This window comes from Lygodium microphyllum, chromosome 10 (assembly GCF_053477565.2).
Source record: "Lygodium microphyllum isolate KBCC chromosome 10, Lygodium_microphyllum_v1.1.10, whole genome shotgun sequence".
NCBI classification, from domain to species: domain Eukaryota; kingdom Viridiplantae; phylum Streptophyta; class Polypodiopsida; order Schizaeales; family Lygodiaceae; genus Lygodium; species Lygodium microphyllum.
The window spans coordinates 100,074,244-100,091,270 of record NC_141144.1 but is presented as its reverse complement, the minus strand read 5'-3'; the positions used below and the strand labels follow the sequence as shown (position 1 = coordinate 100,091,270).

Sequence of the window (17,027 nt, the reverse complement as noted above, 5' to 3'; positions counted from 1 at the left end):
AACCTCTACCAAGTCTAGATGGGCAAACACTGACTAGCTTTCTAGAAAAAGCTATGTTAAGACCCCCAAGTCCTAGTGTGGCAGACACTGACCAGTCTGATAGTAAAGACTGTGTTAAGACCCTACGAATGTTTCATATGTCATAGACTGATAGACATTGGCCAACTTGTTAGCAAAAGCTGTGTTAAGATCTCGAATGGGTCTAATAACCTCTACCTTAGATTGCTGAGGACAACAATCTAGTAAGCGGGGGTGAGTGTGAAGGCTTTGTAGCTATACCATGGTATTGCTACCAGAAACACCTATATAGGAAGTAGTAGTGATTGTGAGCCTTGCTTGGTTTCTACTCTACGTGTGATTCCCTGTACTCAGTGCTGAACCCCCTTATCTGTGGCGTCACGAGGGTGTAGTCTTGCGATTATGCCTATGTTGAACCATTTCTTTGATTAAATAATATAAGAGTATACCTTGCTCTCACATATCGTGTTGCCTTTTTGTGTCAAGTTGAGTGAGTGAACGAGTGCAGGTGCATTCACCTCCCCCCACCGCTTTCCCCCTCCCTCTGCGTCTCGTTTTGCTCTCTGTCCGTCTCTATACCAATGCTGAGCCCTTTTTAGGCTCACAATTCTCCGTTCTCTCTCTCTCCCTCTCGCTCACTCTCTATATATAGACCTTTGTCTCTCCCTCTTAACCCTCCTATTACGCTCGGGCCAAAGATGAGCCCTTTCCAGCCTCACGCTCTCTATTCTTCGTCTGTGTTAAAAGTCTCCATGTTCGCTCGCTCCCGCACCCTTGAACGTGTCTGCGTCTCTCTCTCTGCGTGTGTTCTCTTGCGCGCAGCTCTCTCTCTGTCTGTGTCTGTGTCTGTGTCTATGCATCCCCTAGTTCTCTAAGCCCATCCATAGCAAGGCACAAGTACCTCCCATCACCACGAGACAGAGAGAAACTCATCATTACTCTTTGAACACCCTACGCAGGTTTGTTATTCTGACATATTGCATTTATTTCTCCATTTCCGTATTTTTGCCTCTCCCAGGTTTGATCCCTTCTTTCGTTAGTTTCCTGTCACGTAAAATGAGTAGCAACCGCTGTCAATGCCTTCCAGATCCGCCCATTTTTCCATTTCTTTTCCACTGCAGTTCTAACCATTCGCTGCATTCCTCTCTGAAGTAGCAGTGTTGGATTTGGCGAGAGTGAAGTTGATCGCCCCCAAAATGGAGCCCAAGGCTCGGTCATAATTGCAGCGGAGAACGTCACTGAGAGCATCGACTGTGGATTCCTTCAGGATGTGTCTCTTTATCTTGCCCATCATGCCTAAACATTTATCAACAGTATCTGGAATTGTTTATGCAAGTATCGATCCACTAATATCTGCAAATACATTATCATGCAAATACATTTAGAATTTCAAAGTCACACGTGTTTAAGGAGATGGTAATTAGAAGAGTCGAGTCGGTCAAAGCTGAACTGACTCACGTGCTGGAACTACAGGTGAAGGAATCACATTAAGCACCATCATCTCAAAGAAGTTGCATTGCATTTCATTCACATTAAAAGTTGATGCAAGATAAATAATGATGATTTAAAATAATGAAGATGAGCAAGGCTACAAACACTCAGGGTCTTGTTACTTATGCAATACACGAGTCACGTAAGGTGGAGGAGCTATGCTATAAAAACGCAAATTGTAGCTTTTGTTATAGATGAGTGATAAACTGATTGATGTTAGATGACGACCCTTTAGAAAGTTGTGATGATATTAAGGCAATGGAGACAGCTAATATATTAACTCACGTAAATTAACTTGCATCGAGCATAGAACGAGTCATCAACTAAGAATGTACTCTTTATACTGATTTTAACGTATATCTCTTTGGACTTGTATGAAATCGTTCTTAATAATTTACGTATTTCTCTTTGGGTTGGTATTTCATTCTTAAATGTTAGGTGGAGTTAAAAAATCTCATTTGTAAATTGAGAGATGTCCTGGTATCGCTGCGAACCAATGATACAACTAGGTAATAAAAAACTTACGCATTTCTCAAAGCAATCTCCTCTGATAAGCTTCAATAACTTTTCTGTACTTTTGGATAGCTTTTTCAATCGCTAAGAACGAATCGGTCCTTCCTTCTAAGCAAAGTGCAGAATTTTCTCAGTGAATTGGTCTGGAACATCTTGAATTCTGTCATGGATATCTCGCAAAATAGTTTTTTTCACTTCAAATAGCACTTAAACATTGAGAGACTGTCTAAATTGGTTGTTAGAATGAGACAAAAACTCCTTTCATCAAGGACCATAGTATTAAATTTGGAGATTAATATAATGAGGTTGTACATATCCAAAAATAAATGAAATAAGTAATTTTCACGCTTCTTCACATTGGCAAGAGAAAAATGCACTTTGATACATTGGTTTACAATATTATGGCTTAACAATATAGGCAAAACGATGTGCTTTGAGACCTTTTGCTCAAACCTTCAAAGCTCAATCCCTAAATAATACAAAAAACAACAAGCAAGCTATTGAGTTGTTTTTTGTCTAGGATAAGTGTAGTTTTTAGTATATTCTTCATATAACGAGAGGAATTGATAACGAGTAAGGTCAAATGTAACAACACATTGACCTTAAGAGAAAATGGAATCAATACCTCCTTCGACTTCTCTCTCATTTTCATAAAGAGTTTATTTAGGTGAGCATTTGTCAACGGAAAAGTAGAGGCAAACAATCTTGTAAAAAGATTCTTCGAGTATGTTTCACAAAAATATTGATCGATTAAAATAACAGTAAGAAAATGTATTTGCTTTTGAATGGTGGATTATCTTCTTGCAAAAGCGACGTAAAGTCAACGAGGTACAGCAAGTAAAAGAGCTTTGTGGTGAGAAGTTTTCATAATAGCTTTGGATATCTTCGAACCAGCTATATGAGCTTGGAACGTCCATAGCAACACTTTGTTGTTTGAGCCAATGAACATTCAAAAATTACAAAGTCGCTCAAATTGATATCAAATTTTGGATCAATTGTAATTTTTAAATGTACATTAGCTCAGATGACGAAGGGTTGCTGTAAACGTTGCAAGCTTGCATAGTTGGCTCAAAGATATCTAGAAAGTTATTATGACAGTTTCTCACTACAAAGCTGTTTTACTTACTGTACCTCATTTCTTTTACGTCGCTTTTACAAAAAGGAGGCGATCCACCATTTAAAAATAAGTTTTTTTTCTTGTTAATATTTTAGTCGGTCAGTATTTTTGTAAAGAATACTCGATACTCCAACAATCTTTTCATGAAATTGCTTCGTCTTACTTTTTCGCTCGCATATGCTCACTTAATTGAATTCTTCGTTGGAAAGAGAGAGGAGTCAAAGAAAATGCTAATTACGTTCACTCTTGATATCAATGCGTTGTTACATTCGACCTACTCCTTATCTATTCCTCTCGTTGTATCAAGTAGTTGACCGAAGACTCCATTTGTCTTAGACAGAAAGCAACTTAAGAGCTCGCTTATTGCTTTTTGTACTGTCTAGGGGTTATGCTTTGATGAACAGAAGGCCCCAAAGCACACTGTTTTACATAGATTGTTAGGTCATAATATTGTAAAATAATGCACCAAAATGTATTTTTCTCTCTTGTCAATATGAAAGGAAAAATTACTTCTCTATCTTATTTTTTGATATACGGACCCTCATTATATTGATCTCCAAGTTTAATACTATCGTACTTGATAAAATAAACTTTTGCCTTTTTTTAGCAGTTAATCATAACCGTCTCCCAATGTCTCATAGCCTATTTGATATGGAAAAAACTATTTTGCGAAATGCCCATAACTAAATGCAGGATGTTTAGCACCAATTTATTAAAGAAATTCTACACTTCGCTTACGAGAAAAAATCAATTGGTTCTTTGCGATTGAAAAAGTTGTCCAAAAGTGCAGAAAAGTTGTAGGAGCTTCTCGGAGGAAGACATAAGTTTTTTATTATCAAGTTGTAAACTCGGTTCGTAGAGATACCAAGACGTCTCTTAATTTAAAAATACTATTTTTTAGCACTAATAAATATTAAAGAATGAGATGCATCCGAGATATGGAAGACAATCACAAGCTACAAAGGGAGTAAATCTTAGTCCCTTGATGTCGAGTAGTAAGTAGGTTTGCAAAATGTAAATCCTAAAGTCTTATAGTGATAAAACATAAGGAGAGTGGTTTAAAAGTTGATGGAAGGTAGATAATAATGATTCAAAATAATTCAGTGTCTTGTTACTTATGCGATGGACGAGTAATGTAAGGTGAAAGAGCTATGTTACAAAAACGCAAGTTGTAGCTTTTATTATAGATGAGTGATTAATTTATTAATGTTAGGTGATGACCCTTTAGAAAGTTGTGATGATATTAAGGCAATGGGGACAGCTAATATATTAACTCGCGTAAATTAACTTGTATCATTTAAACATATATCTTTAAACTGAAAAGTTGTCAAAAAGTGCAGAAAAGTTGTTAGAGCTTCTCGGAGGAAGACATCAATTTTTTATTATCAAGTTGTAACCTTGGTTCGCAGTGATACTAAGACGTCTCTTAACTTACAAATGGTGTTTTTTAACACTATCAAATATTAAAAAATGAGACACTTGTCCAAAGAGATGTACGTAAATTGTTTGAGATGTCTTACACCTTGTAGGTGTGCAATCCATTCTGGCACAGCTACATTGAAAGATGTAACATCAGAAACAATAAGAGATCTAGCCTCAAATGTAGAGACTATCCATTATATTTTAGGATATGTAGTTGGACCTGACTCTTATCCCATGTTAGGGAGAGATCTTTATTGACATAGAAACTTGTCAACGGGCTTTAGATAAGTGGAGAGGCAAACCAAGTATTCTGTTGTCTGTATTGGCAGAGAGTCGAACGCTATGGGCTTGTTTCACGAGTTTGGGAAGGATGAAGCTGTAAGGTTGATTGGGGTCAAAGCAGGTGGATTTGAACTACGTTCTAGTAAACATGCTGTCACCTTGACAAAGGGAGAAGTAGGGGTTTTGTTCACAAGATATCTCTTAATTTACAAATGGTGTTTTTTAATACTATCAAACATTAAAAAATAAAATGCTTGTCCAAAGAGATCTACGTAAATTGTTGACAATTGTTTCAAGACAATGCGACCAAAGATATAGAGCAACAGATTCTTAACTACTCAAATTGAGATTCCTTGAAGCTAAGGTAAATATAGTCTTGATCAAACAAGTACTTGCTCCTCTTGAAAATTTATGCATCCTCTCATGTTTGAGATGTCTTACACCTTGTAGGTGTGCAATCCATTCTGGCACAGCTACATTGAAAGATGCAACATCAGAAGCAATAAGAGATCTAGCCATTAATGTAGAGACTATCCATTATATTTTAGAATATGTAGTTGGACCTCACTCTTACTCCATGTTGGGGAGACATCTTTATTGACATAGAAACTCGTCAACAGGCTTTAGGTAAGTGAAGAGGCAAACCAAGCATTTTGTTGCCTGTATTGGCAGAGGGTCGAATGCTATGGGCTTGTTTCACGAGTTTGTAAAGGATGAAGATGTAAGGTTAATTGGGGTCGAAGCAAGTGGATTTGGACTACGTTCTAGTAAACATAATGTCACCTTGACAAAGGGAGAAGTAGGGGTTTTGGTCACAAGCTTGGGTGTTAGGACTATTGTTTTTTTTTTAGTATTGCTAAAAGCAAGTGTTACATATCTTGCTTGGTGTTGTTTTTATTCCCGATTTGTGATCTTTAGGCTTGATTATCCAAATGTTGTACCTAAACGTTGCTTCTAAAAGGATATAGATCAAGCTTAGCACCTCAGCGTCACTAGTGAGGAGGCTTCGGGTCATAAGATATTAAGCAATGCTGATGGATTGCTTGTAATTTTAATTTTACTTAAGATTATTTTTGCTTTCTACATTTTTGTTTGATAGAGTCGCCTTAGATGGAAGTGAAATTAGACTAGAATGCATGTGCATGTGTGAATGTAAGTCTGCAGTCACGTGAAGATCATTATAGCACTTCTTTTCATTGTAGATTTGATGGCTCTATCTTCTTTATGTTTTTAATGATGTTGATTATACTGATAACATTACCCTTTGTCCTTCATGACAACTTGGTTTTGCAGGACACAAGCTAATGCGTGATGCCTTAGTCACGTGAAGATCACTATAGCATATCTTTGCATTGTAGATTCGATGGCTCTATCCTGTTTATGTTTGTTCTAATGTTCTCATTCAATTTTTTAATGATGTTGTTCATACCAATAACATAACCCTTTGTCATTTGTGACAGCTTGGTTTTGCAACAGACAAAACTAATACGCAATGTCTCAGTCACCTTGCCCTTGGTGATCCTAGTTTTTCACCTTTCTCATATATTTAGTATAGTATGTAGCAATGGGATTTACGCACTGTGTTTAGCCTTTAGATGGGCGTTGGACATAGGCAGCTGGGTGGCCCCTTTTTAAGGCCTCTTCAGGTATTTTGTCTTGCTCCCAAGCTTTAGGGTTTCTTCAGTTGTCTCGTGTCATCTCTTTCCTAGGCTTCAAAATATGCTTCACTCCACTCTCAGGTGTTGTGTCACATTGTCTTGCATCCTTGGAGGAAGAGAGATTGAAACAATTGTTGCTGGTCATGATTGGGATGGTGCTTTGCTGTTGATCTGCTGCGCATCTGGTGCTTCATCTTGTAGATTTCCTTGTCCCTCCAATTTGAGGTTCTTGTGCTCAAGTGTTTTCTCTTTTTGTTAGTGTTCATGCTATGCTTCTAATGATGTACACTTTCTCATATGGTATCAGATGCATAGTGTTGCTGGCTTTCTGCTGTTGTGTGCTATCACAAACAGTCTTCAGGTTTGAGGCCTCTGCAATTTCTACTGTTGGACACTGCTATTCATGTGTTTCCCCTTCCTACCTGGTTACTGACCGCTTTCCTTGTTAGGCAACCTGGCTTCGGTGATGGACAACCCATTTTCTCGGCGTTTGGAGCTGCTTTCCCTGTGTTTCTGCTTGTTGGTTGGTCATTTGGGCTGGAATTACTTTGCCAAGACTTGTTTTCCTGTTGTCTATTGTGCTCACAACACACATTTTGCTTTTGTAGGCTGATGTTATCCAGTGTCTGGCAAAACTTGTGTTTTATCTGATCTGCACCTTGCACTTGTGGTGTTTTCTGCGTTTTCAATTTTAGAGACGGTCTGGTTTGTAGGTGGTTGCGATTCTTCACTGTTGCTCCACTGTTTTCCTTTCTACTGATTTTGAGTGCTTGCGCCAATGGATTGTTAAGCTCTTGAACTCTGGTTGATTGGGCTGATTTTGACCACAAAGTACCCTGGGTATTTTTGTTTAGCTTTTTTCTTCATTTGCTTTCACAGAACCTCCATGTTCTTCTAATGATGAAAAGCTTGAGGGCGTCGACTACTCGCCTTGGAGTGTTGTTCTAGAGGCTTTGATTGTGTAGTTGCAAGGAAGAATGTTGTGCCAAGCTTGCGCATATTTGAGCTTTTGCAATTGCAAAGAGGATTGGCAAGAAAAATGTGAAATGCTTTTTCTATGGCAAAAAGGGACATTTGCAAAAGGATTGTGATTCACTCAACCCCATGGCACTTTTGTTTCTTCAAGCTTCTTAATGTGCATGAGATGACTGCTGTCACTACTGCCAACCATGATTTTTAGTCCAAGTGTGACCAAAAAATTCAGCAAATGCAAGCCCAAACTGTCACACAAGTGACCAAGGTACAAACAAGTACAAACCTGCAATAAATGGCCACGTAAAAGCAGAGATTTCAGATCTATAGTTAAATTTTCAGAAGTACCAAACCATGTGCTACAGCATTCCACAACTGATTACAGCTGTTCCAAGGGCATATACATCACATTACAAGAGAAATTCCAAAATTTGGCTGCAATTTCTGCTGTATATGTACCCACGGGCATAAAATTTGACACGCACAGTCAAAAGCCCCAAAATTTTTGTGCTCAAAGCATGAACCCCACATCTGCATTTTCTCTACTATGCATAGAACAGGCCAATTTTGACAATGAGCAATTTCAGCAAAACCTCCTGCACATACATAAAATAACCAAATGGTGCACAAATTTTGCCCAAACTTCAAAAGCCCCAAATTGCACGGGGGGGTCCAATGTGCATCAATGTCGAGAAATTGGGTAAATTTCAGCCCAATTTGTGCATGTACATGAAAAGCCCCAACTGTCGGAGGCAAGATGCCATCAAATTCTTGCAATTTCTAAGACAAATTGTCTTGTCATGCATCACGATTCCTAAATCCAGGAAAAGCCCGAAATTTTCGGGTCAATGAAATTGACTCATCCAAGAAAAAAATCTCGCTTGCATTTGAGAATCCCCAAAAAAATTGCTTTTCTTGCAAAATTACCAGAAGCTTATGCTATTTTCGATCCAATTGTGGATGTAATGCCAGTCATACCAGTGTTTTTTCTCCTTTTAGCTTTCGTGTGGCAAGCTGCGGTCAGTTTCCGCTAAGGAATCATTCCAAGAATTGGAATTTGAAAATTCTCTTCTTTGACTAATTGATTAATTCTTTTCTTAGTTGTTCCTTCTCTTTTCTTCCTTTTGTTCCCCCTTTTTTCTTCTAGATCAGCACCAAATGGGTTTAAGTGAAAAAAAAAGAGTACTCGTTTTTTTTTTTTGAAAAACGAAGATTGTCTAACAAAAGATTCTTTATCCTTGAAACGACTCTTTCATCAAGTTACTAATCTTTTTTCTTCTGAGGCTTGCACATTCAATGTTTGCAATTTCTGGTCCAGAGAACACTGCAATGTATGTCGGGCACAAATTTGGGAATACCCCCAAATTTTTCTTCCACATGATCTCTACTAGTATATTGCAAAACACAAGAGGTAAAAAAAGAAGGCACAACAGACGAATCAAAAGTACCTTGCACCGCAAAGGACGAAAAAGTCTGAAAAAATGGAAAATACTCTGGATCTTGCTCTCGAAGGGGAAAGCCCATCCCTGATGGAGGTCTCGACAGCCCTGGAACATCATCAGACTTACACGCAAAATCTGAAGAGTGGAAATCATGCATAGCTTCATTCACAAGCTTTTCTTGAAGGGCAATCCTTCGGTCAAGCTCCTCAATCTTCTTTCATCGATAGGCTATGATCAGTTTATATTCTTCAGAGGTCAGCTCGCCTATCTTTTCTTCCATGTACTCAAATGTGTCTTCCACCATGTCGGAACTTTGTGGAGCAGGCTGATCGGCCCACTCTCGCTCGGTTCTCGGCATAGGCTCTTCTGGAGACAGAATCGGTGTTGATGTGTTCGAAGTCATTTGAACCTAGTATTGTTCTTGCTTCTTGCGAAGAGCTCTCAGATCAAAGGCCTGGGTTTCTCAGAGCGTACTAGGCTCTAATACCATGTAAAGAAAATAGCCTAACACAGAAGCATAAATAGAAACCGTACGACAAAGCACAGACTAATAAAAGAACACAGTTAAGATTAGGATAACTCAGAGACAATGAACACAATGAATAAATGAAATGATATGACTACTAATAATATGATGCTCATGGAGTGAACACACTATGTAGTGAATGAATATTGTACCTTGAACTCCTGTATCTCAAGAATTAGAACTGGGGTAATGAGTTGGAGAGTGTGTCATACTCTGAACGGATCCCAAATTGCAGCAGGGCAACCTCCGGATGTCGAACGCTAGCAAACGCAGCAGTGAGAAGCTAGATCTGATGCAAACAGTAGTGAGGAGAGAGAAAAACTAAAAACGTGGGCCGCAGGTGAGAGAAACACTAAAAACGCAAGCAGAACAGCCTGCAGGAGAGAGAAATACTAAAAACAGAGCCTGAAGGAGACAGAAAGACTAAAAACGCACGCAGGACAGCCTGCAGGAGAGAGAAAGACTACAGCAACTGCAACAAGAGAGAGAAAACTGCAGACGATAGCTGACAGGTAAGAGAAAGACTGCAACGACTCCAACATGAGAGAGAAAATTGTCAAGGCAGCAGTTGGAGCTTGCAAACGCAGCAGTTTGCTGACGTCGCAGGCGTACAGACAACAATGGAGATGATCAGCAGTCAGTCGCCAGGCTGAAACAACAGCAATCAGCATGTGGAGAGCTGGAAACAGAAGCCAAACTGTAGGGAATAGTGATGGACAGCACGGGCTAAGATGTCCTCCGTGACCGGGGTGTCGGCAGCAAGCTGGTAACACCTGAAACCTGCAAAAACGAGATTAAGGAAAAGTGGAGGGGTGGCTGCCAATTTATAGAAGATTAGGGTTCTAGATCCTCTCCCACTTAACTCTTTGGATCCGCTCCCTGTTTTAGCATGTTTTGGGGCTATTTAAGTAGCTAAGAGCATTTCTTAACACACAACAATGGGTGTGTATGCTCCTTCTACTGCTCGTGAATGTCATCAGCTTTGGGATGACTTGCATTGCCTTGCCATGGCTCGTCAAGGCTTTGTAATGGGAGATTTTAATGCCCCTACATCACTGGATCAGACGACTTCACAACACTTGGTTATGGATGGTCCTGAGCGACTGGCTTGGGATACTCTTGTACCTAAGTCTTTGAAATAGGACATGTGGTCTTGGATGCATCCCTCACACTCATAATATACTTATCGTTCTCTTCAGCATCCAAACACATGGGACAAATTGGATAGAATCTATATTTGTCAAAGTGATTCTTTTTTCCCTACAATCATTGATATGTGGATAGAGCGACAGCATGTCTTGTCTAATAACTATCGTTTGATCTTGCAAATGACACACCGACGTGTTCATGTCTATAAGGCTCTCTGGCTCATTTGCCTCTTCGTTTCAATCAATCCTTTCTCCCGCAAAATTAGTTTCTGGAATGTATTCAACAAATAGTTGATTCCTTTCGTTCTAGGGTCCTATCAAAAGGGACAAAAGCATGGCCTGTTTTTAGGGATAATGCACACGTATGTTATCCCGACAGTATGGTATTCAGTATGCTTCCATTTTACGTGCTGAAGCCTCAAAGCTAAAGCAAAGAGATTCCACCTAACCATTGCCCAATTCACATTAGTCCGATTAGCCTTGAGAAACATAAAGGAATCATCAACCAAAGATTGACCCAAAAGTTGGGCACCACTGGAAAGAGACAAACCAACAATCTCGCCTTGATCAATCAACTTATCCAACAAAGAGAGAATTGGATGAATAACTAAGGCAAATAGCAAAGGACTGAGAGGGCAGCCTTGCCAAAGAGAACAAGTGAAGGCAACTTAATCAATGATCCCCCCATTAAGTACAGTACGTGCCACAACACCCTCACTAATGGTATCAACAAGAGACATCATGCAAGGACCAAAGCCCATGGTAGACATCAACTGCCACAAGAGAGACCAACTGACATGATCAAATGTATTTTCAAGATCAAGCTGAAGCATAACAACCTGCTAGCCAAAGACTTTGGCATAATCAATTCCCAGTTGAACATTCAAAATTTTATGCATGATATTCCATCCCTTAATGAAACCATATTGACATGGATGAACCAAGTGCGGAAATACTTCCTGCAATCTATTGGCAATGATCTTAGAAAAGAGTTTATATAAAGAACCCATAACAAAAATGGGTCTCCTGTTGGGATAAAGGCTCTTTATTCACTTCCGTATATAGTACAAGTGTATTATTTAGTTGCAAATGTGAATGCATCCTTACGTGCCCTAAGTATAAATACATTTTATTCTTTGTGTACCAACACATTGTTGGTACAACCAAAATCTAATCATATTTTCACTCTCTCTCTCCCGGTCACTCTCACTTCTTGAACTATTGCTCACTGCTCCAACTGAGTTCCAACATCTCCATTGTTTCAAACAGAACAGATAAATCAAGTCTTGGAACAATATCTCTATTGCACCATCGCAATGATTGGTTTCAGCTCTTGCCCTTTGCAAAGTTCCCTTATAATAATAGTATCCATGAATCTACCAAGCAAACTCCTTTCTTTATAAACTATAGCCAGCATCTAAAGATGGATGTACATCTCTCCAATCAAGTAAAAAACCCTGCCACCCGAGATAAAGCTCAACACCTAGCAAGTATACACCAAGAACTCAAGCAATAAATCCAAAAGGCTCAGAATCAATATAAGCACTATACGGACCAACATCGTATCCAACATCCAACATACAAAGTCGGTGATAAAGTATGGTTACTTGGGCATAGCCTCCAGACAACAAGGCCCTCCACCAAGCTAGACCACCAAAGATTTGGACCCTTCACTATCGTAGCCCAAATCAACCCAATTGCTTACTAACTCTAACTCTGCAATACCATGAAGATCCACCTAGTCTTCCATGTTTCTATTGGGATAAAGGCCCTTTTCACCTCCGTATATAGTGCATACATTATTTAGTTGTACATCTGAATGCACCCTTAGGGGCCCTAGGTATAAATACATTGTATTCTTTGTGTACCAGCACATTGTTGGTACACTTAAATCTAATCGTGCTTTCACTCTCTCTCTCTGACTCTCCATCACTCTCACTCCTCGAACTACGGCTCACCCCTCCAGTTAAGCTCCAACAACTGGTATCAAATAACAGGTTGTGCACGCTTCTCGAGACCACTGACTGCCAGACAAATGACAACCGGCTCGCGAATAGGTTGAACAGGCTCACTACGGGTCACAGGCAAATGACACTGCAGAGTGTTGTATGCAGGGGACTTGTTGCGTGGTGACTGGCAAGGGTTGGGGCGTCCAGTAGGCGATGTGTCAAGTAGGGAGCTGCAGAGCGAGCAGTTGGACAAGCGACACCGGTGAACAACAGGCCCACGTGACGTTCAGTGGCCAACTCAGAGGTTATGGCAGCTAACGAACCACCGCCAACGTGTCCAACACAGGCAGACGTGACCAACCCGAGAGAGGCGACCGGCCAATGCAGCGGGCAATATGAAACAAGCACGCCTGAAAGGTCGACGGCAGACGGCCCACGCGACGCCTAACTAGTCAATGGACCCCTTTCCCTCCCTTTGTCATTTTTTTTAAAACAGAAATTTACTAAATTTCTCTCATTACTTCCCCTGGCGGGAGTTCGTGCATAAAAGCACAGTCGTCAATTTTGTGCAAATTTGAGTCCGAAAAATTTGGGACTCTTCCCAGATTTAATCCTGTCTATGTCTCGCAGCAACATTCAGGTCAGAAATTATAAACAATGCGCATAATGACCTCAATCAAATTGGGAATTTTGCCAAATTTATCGGAATTTCGATCTTTCAAGTAAAATTTCCTCACATTGGGCCCCGAAAAATTAGGGTTTTTCATGCATTGGTAAAAGTTTTCTCAACTGGGTCAGATTGGCTAACATTTATGTACTATTGGACCTGAAATTTTGGGGCTTTGTGCAAAATTTGGTAGATTTCTGCAGTTTTTGCCCGTGTGGTGGCTAGTTCATGTACAAACACCAGAGATTTGTTATTGTTTGAAAAAGAACAGCAGTGCATTTGCTGGTTCAGTTTGTACTTCTGCAATCTAGGGCATTCACTCTTCTGTTCATGATAAAAATGGCTGCAATTTCTTCCAGTTCAGACATCAAGAGTTTGATGGGAATCAAACGATTTGATGGTCATGGCTTTGACCTTTGGAAAGACCCTATATATACAGGGCATATTGTTCTTAAAGGATTGTGAGGATGCTTTGCAGGAAGATGAACCCACATAAATGTCTGATGCAGATTGGACCAGAGTTAACAAAAAGGCTATGGCTTACATAAAGATGGGTGTCACTGATGGCATTTTCACATGCATTAAGGGTTTACATACAGGTTATGCAATATCCGAGAAGTTGAAAACTACCTACGAGATCACCACACCTGTTAATCAGGTGCATTTAATGCGCAAGTTGATGATATATGCCACTGGATGAGTCAAAGCATGCAGCTGAGCACTTGAGTGCATTTACTGGCATTTTAAATTAGCTCAAGGATGCAAATTTGGATTTTGATGATAAGTTGAGGCTGATCTTGGGAGACCTTGGTGGATTCTCTCAACAATAAACCCAATCTCTCGTATGATGGGGTGAGGGGTTCAATCTTGAATGAAGAAATTAGACGTATGTCTAGTGGAGAAGGCAATAAATCAGCTTATAATGTAAGAGACAGTGTTGAAAAGAAAAATGCAAATGCTAGACAAAGAAATAGAAGCAAGAGCAAAGTAAAGGAAAAGAGTGACATTACTTGCTATCACTGTGGTTGAAAGGGCCACAAGAAGGAACAAGAGAGAAAGAAAAAAGCAGGAGACAAAAAGAAGAAAGAGGATAAGACAAATGCGTCTAAGCAGCCAAAGGCAAAGAAAAGACCAATGTGGCCTCCAGTAGAGTCATAGAGGAGCTTTCAGATACAGAGGCTCGCGTATTATGTGCAATTGCTTATAATGCCCTTGTATGTCACATGCAGGATATGCAAATTACCAAGGCTGATGTGATTGATGCACTTTTGTCAGTTGATGATGGTGTCACTCAAACTTGGATTGTACACTCTTGTGCCTCCTTCCATGTAACTCCTTGCTTGGAGTGCTTTGCTATGTTCAATGCAGGCAGTTATGGAAAGGTGTGTCTTGGAAATAACCAATCTTGCAGCATTGATGGGATTGGCACTATATACTTGTCTTTAGATAATGGGCAAGAGCTTGTGTTGAAAGATGTCAGATATGTGTCTAGCATCAAAAAGAGTTTACTGTTTGTTGGTCAGCTTGACTTGCATGGTTACACTATAATGTTTGGTGGTGGTTTGTGGAAAGTGAAAAAGGGTTCCATGCTGTCATTGCTGCCAACCATGATTTTCAGCCCAAATGTGGTGACCAAAAACCAGTAAAAGCAGGCCCAAACTATCACCCAAGTGACCAAGGTACAAACAAGTATCAATCAGCAATAAATGACCACGCAGAAGTACAGATTTCAGATCTGTAATTAAATTTTCAGAAGCGCCAAATCGAGTGCTACAACATTATCCAACTGATTACAGCTGTTCCAAGGGCATGTGCATCACATTACATGAGAAATCCCAAAATTTCAGCTGCAATTTCTGTTGTACATGTACCCACGGGCATAAAATTTGACACGAACGGTCAAAAGCCCCAAAATTTTGTGCTCAAAGCGTCAAACACACATCTGCATTTCCTCTATCATGCATAGGACTGTCCAATTTTGCCAAAATAAAGCAATTTTAGTAAAACCCCCAAATTTTACCAAGAGTTGATGTCCAAATTGCGTGGAATTCAACTTGCATGTGCATAAAATGACCAAATGCTGCACAAATTTTGCCCAAACTGCAAAAGCCCCAAATTGCACGGGGTCCAATGTGCATCAATGTCGAGAAATTGGGTAAATTTCAACCCAATTTGTGCATGTACATGAAAAGCCCCAAATGTCGAAGGCAACATTTCACAAATTTCTGCAATTTCTGAGACAAATTTGCTTAACCTGCATCACATTCCCCAAATCTGGGATAAGCCCCAAATTTTCTGGCCAAGATTGCACAGATTTCAGTGAAATTGACTCATCCAAGGAAAAATCCCACTTGCATTTGAGAATCCCCAAATAAAAATTTCTGACACCTGCGCATTCAATGTCTGCAATTTCTGGTCCAGAGATCATTGCAATGTGTGTAAGAAACCAAAACTGGGAAAAGCCCCAAATTTCAAGACACAGATTTGCACTCTGTGCTTGTAGGTGTGAACACCCAGTAGGGGAAAAAATAAGATGAAGAAAAAAAAAACAAGAAAATGGTGCGTTGACTTGCTGTCCATCGTCCGTGCAGCCGACACCCTGTCCCGTCGCGTGCTCCACTAAAATCGCCCGCTGGTCGCCGTCCGTGAGGCTGTGAGCCCCGCCGGTCCGTGCCTTGTCTGTTGCAGCGCCACGCTACAATGCTTGCTCCCTGCTCGACTGCTGCCCCGTTACGCGCTAGACCTGCGTGGACTGGTCGCGGACTGCTGCCCGATACGCTAGCGTCTGGTCGCTGCAAACGTCACACCCACTGGTCTACGCCCGTCACACCCACTGGACCTGCTATCGCCTGTTGGACCACACTGGACCTACATTTGACAGTCAGTCTGCTACCCACCGAGAGCTGGCCTTTGACCCGTCTCGTCACCACTCTAGTCTTGTGCCTCAGCCTGACGATCTCTGTAGCACCTTACGCTTTGATACCAATTTGTAGGGACCGATTAAGAACGAAGATCGAGGCAGACTGTCGTATGCACAGTGAGAGATAGAGTGTGAAAGAGCAGAGTAGAGAGTGAGTACGTTTTTTCAATACAATGACGAGTGTACCACTTTAGGTTTTTAGATAGATATAATATGGAAGTACAATGTGCTAAGGGTGTGTTCACACACGTGCACATATAAAAGGCACGCTGGCCCTTTATTCCCAACACGTAACACCTTTTTTATGCTTGGAACCCAAACTCGATAGCCCATTTCACCTTCATCTCCATAACCCATGAAGATGCCTCTATGAGATTTCATGTCAAGTTTGGTTCTGTTGATATCAACAGGTACATGTACATAGCATTCGCAGCCAAAGACTCTTAAGTGGTCATATGAAGCAAGTTTGCCAGACCAAACCTCTTCAAGGATGCCACTTTCAAATGCACGATGTGGAGATCATTTGCAAATATGCACCGCAGTTTTAAGTGCCTCTCCCCAACACGATTGCGAGAGATTAGCTATAGACAGCACGCACCGAATCTTCTCACATAACGTGCGATTCATTCGCTCAACCACACCATTAGATAATGGATTGTAAGGAGTTGTAAGCTCTTGTTTAATCCCATTGTCATCACAAAACTTATTGAATTCTTTACACACATACTCTCCCCCATTATCTGTTCTTAAGTATTTTAACTTTCAGCCTTTTTGAGTATTAACCAATGCATAAAACCTTTTAAAAGCATCCAATGTCTCATTTTTCTGCTTAAGCAAGTAGACCAATAGCTTCCTAGAATGTTCATCAATAAAAGACACAAAATAACGAAAACCACTGAGTT

The 17,027-nt window shown here is 40.3% G+C and overlaps 1 protein-coding gene across 2 annotated transcripts in view; it reads right to left on the bottom strand.

The window, feature by feature from the left end:
* LOC148030347 (Lycopene beta/epsilon cyclase protein) overlaps window positions 1-17,027 on the bottom strand; it is a 217,051-nt gene that overhangs the window by 161,023 nt on the left and 39,001 nt on the right. The window lies entirely within an intron of this gene.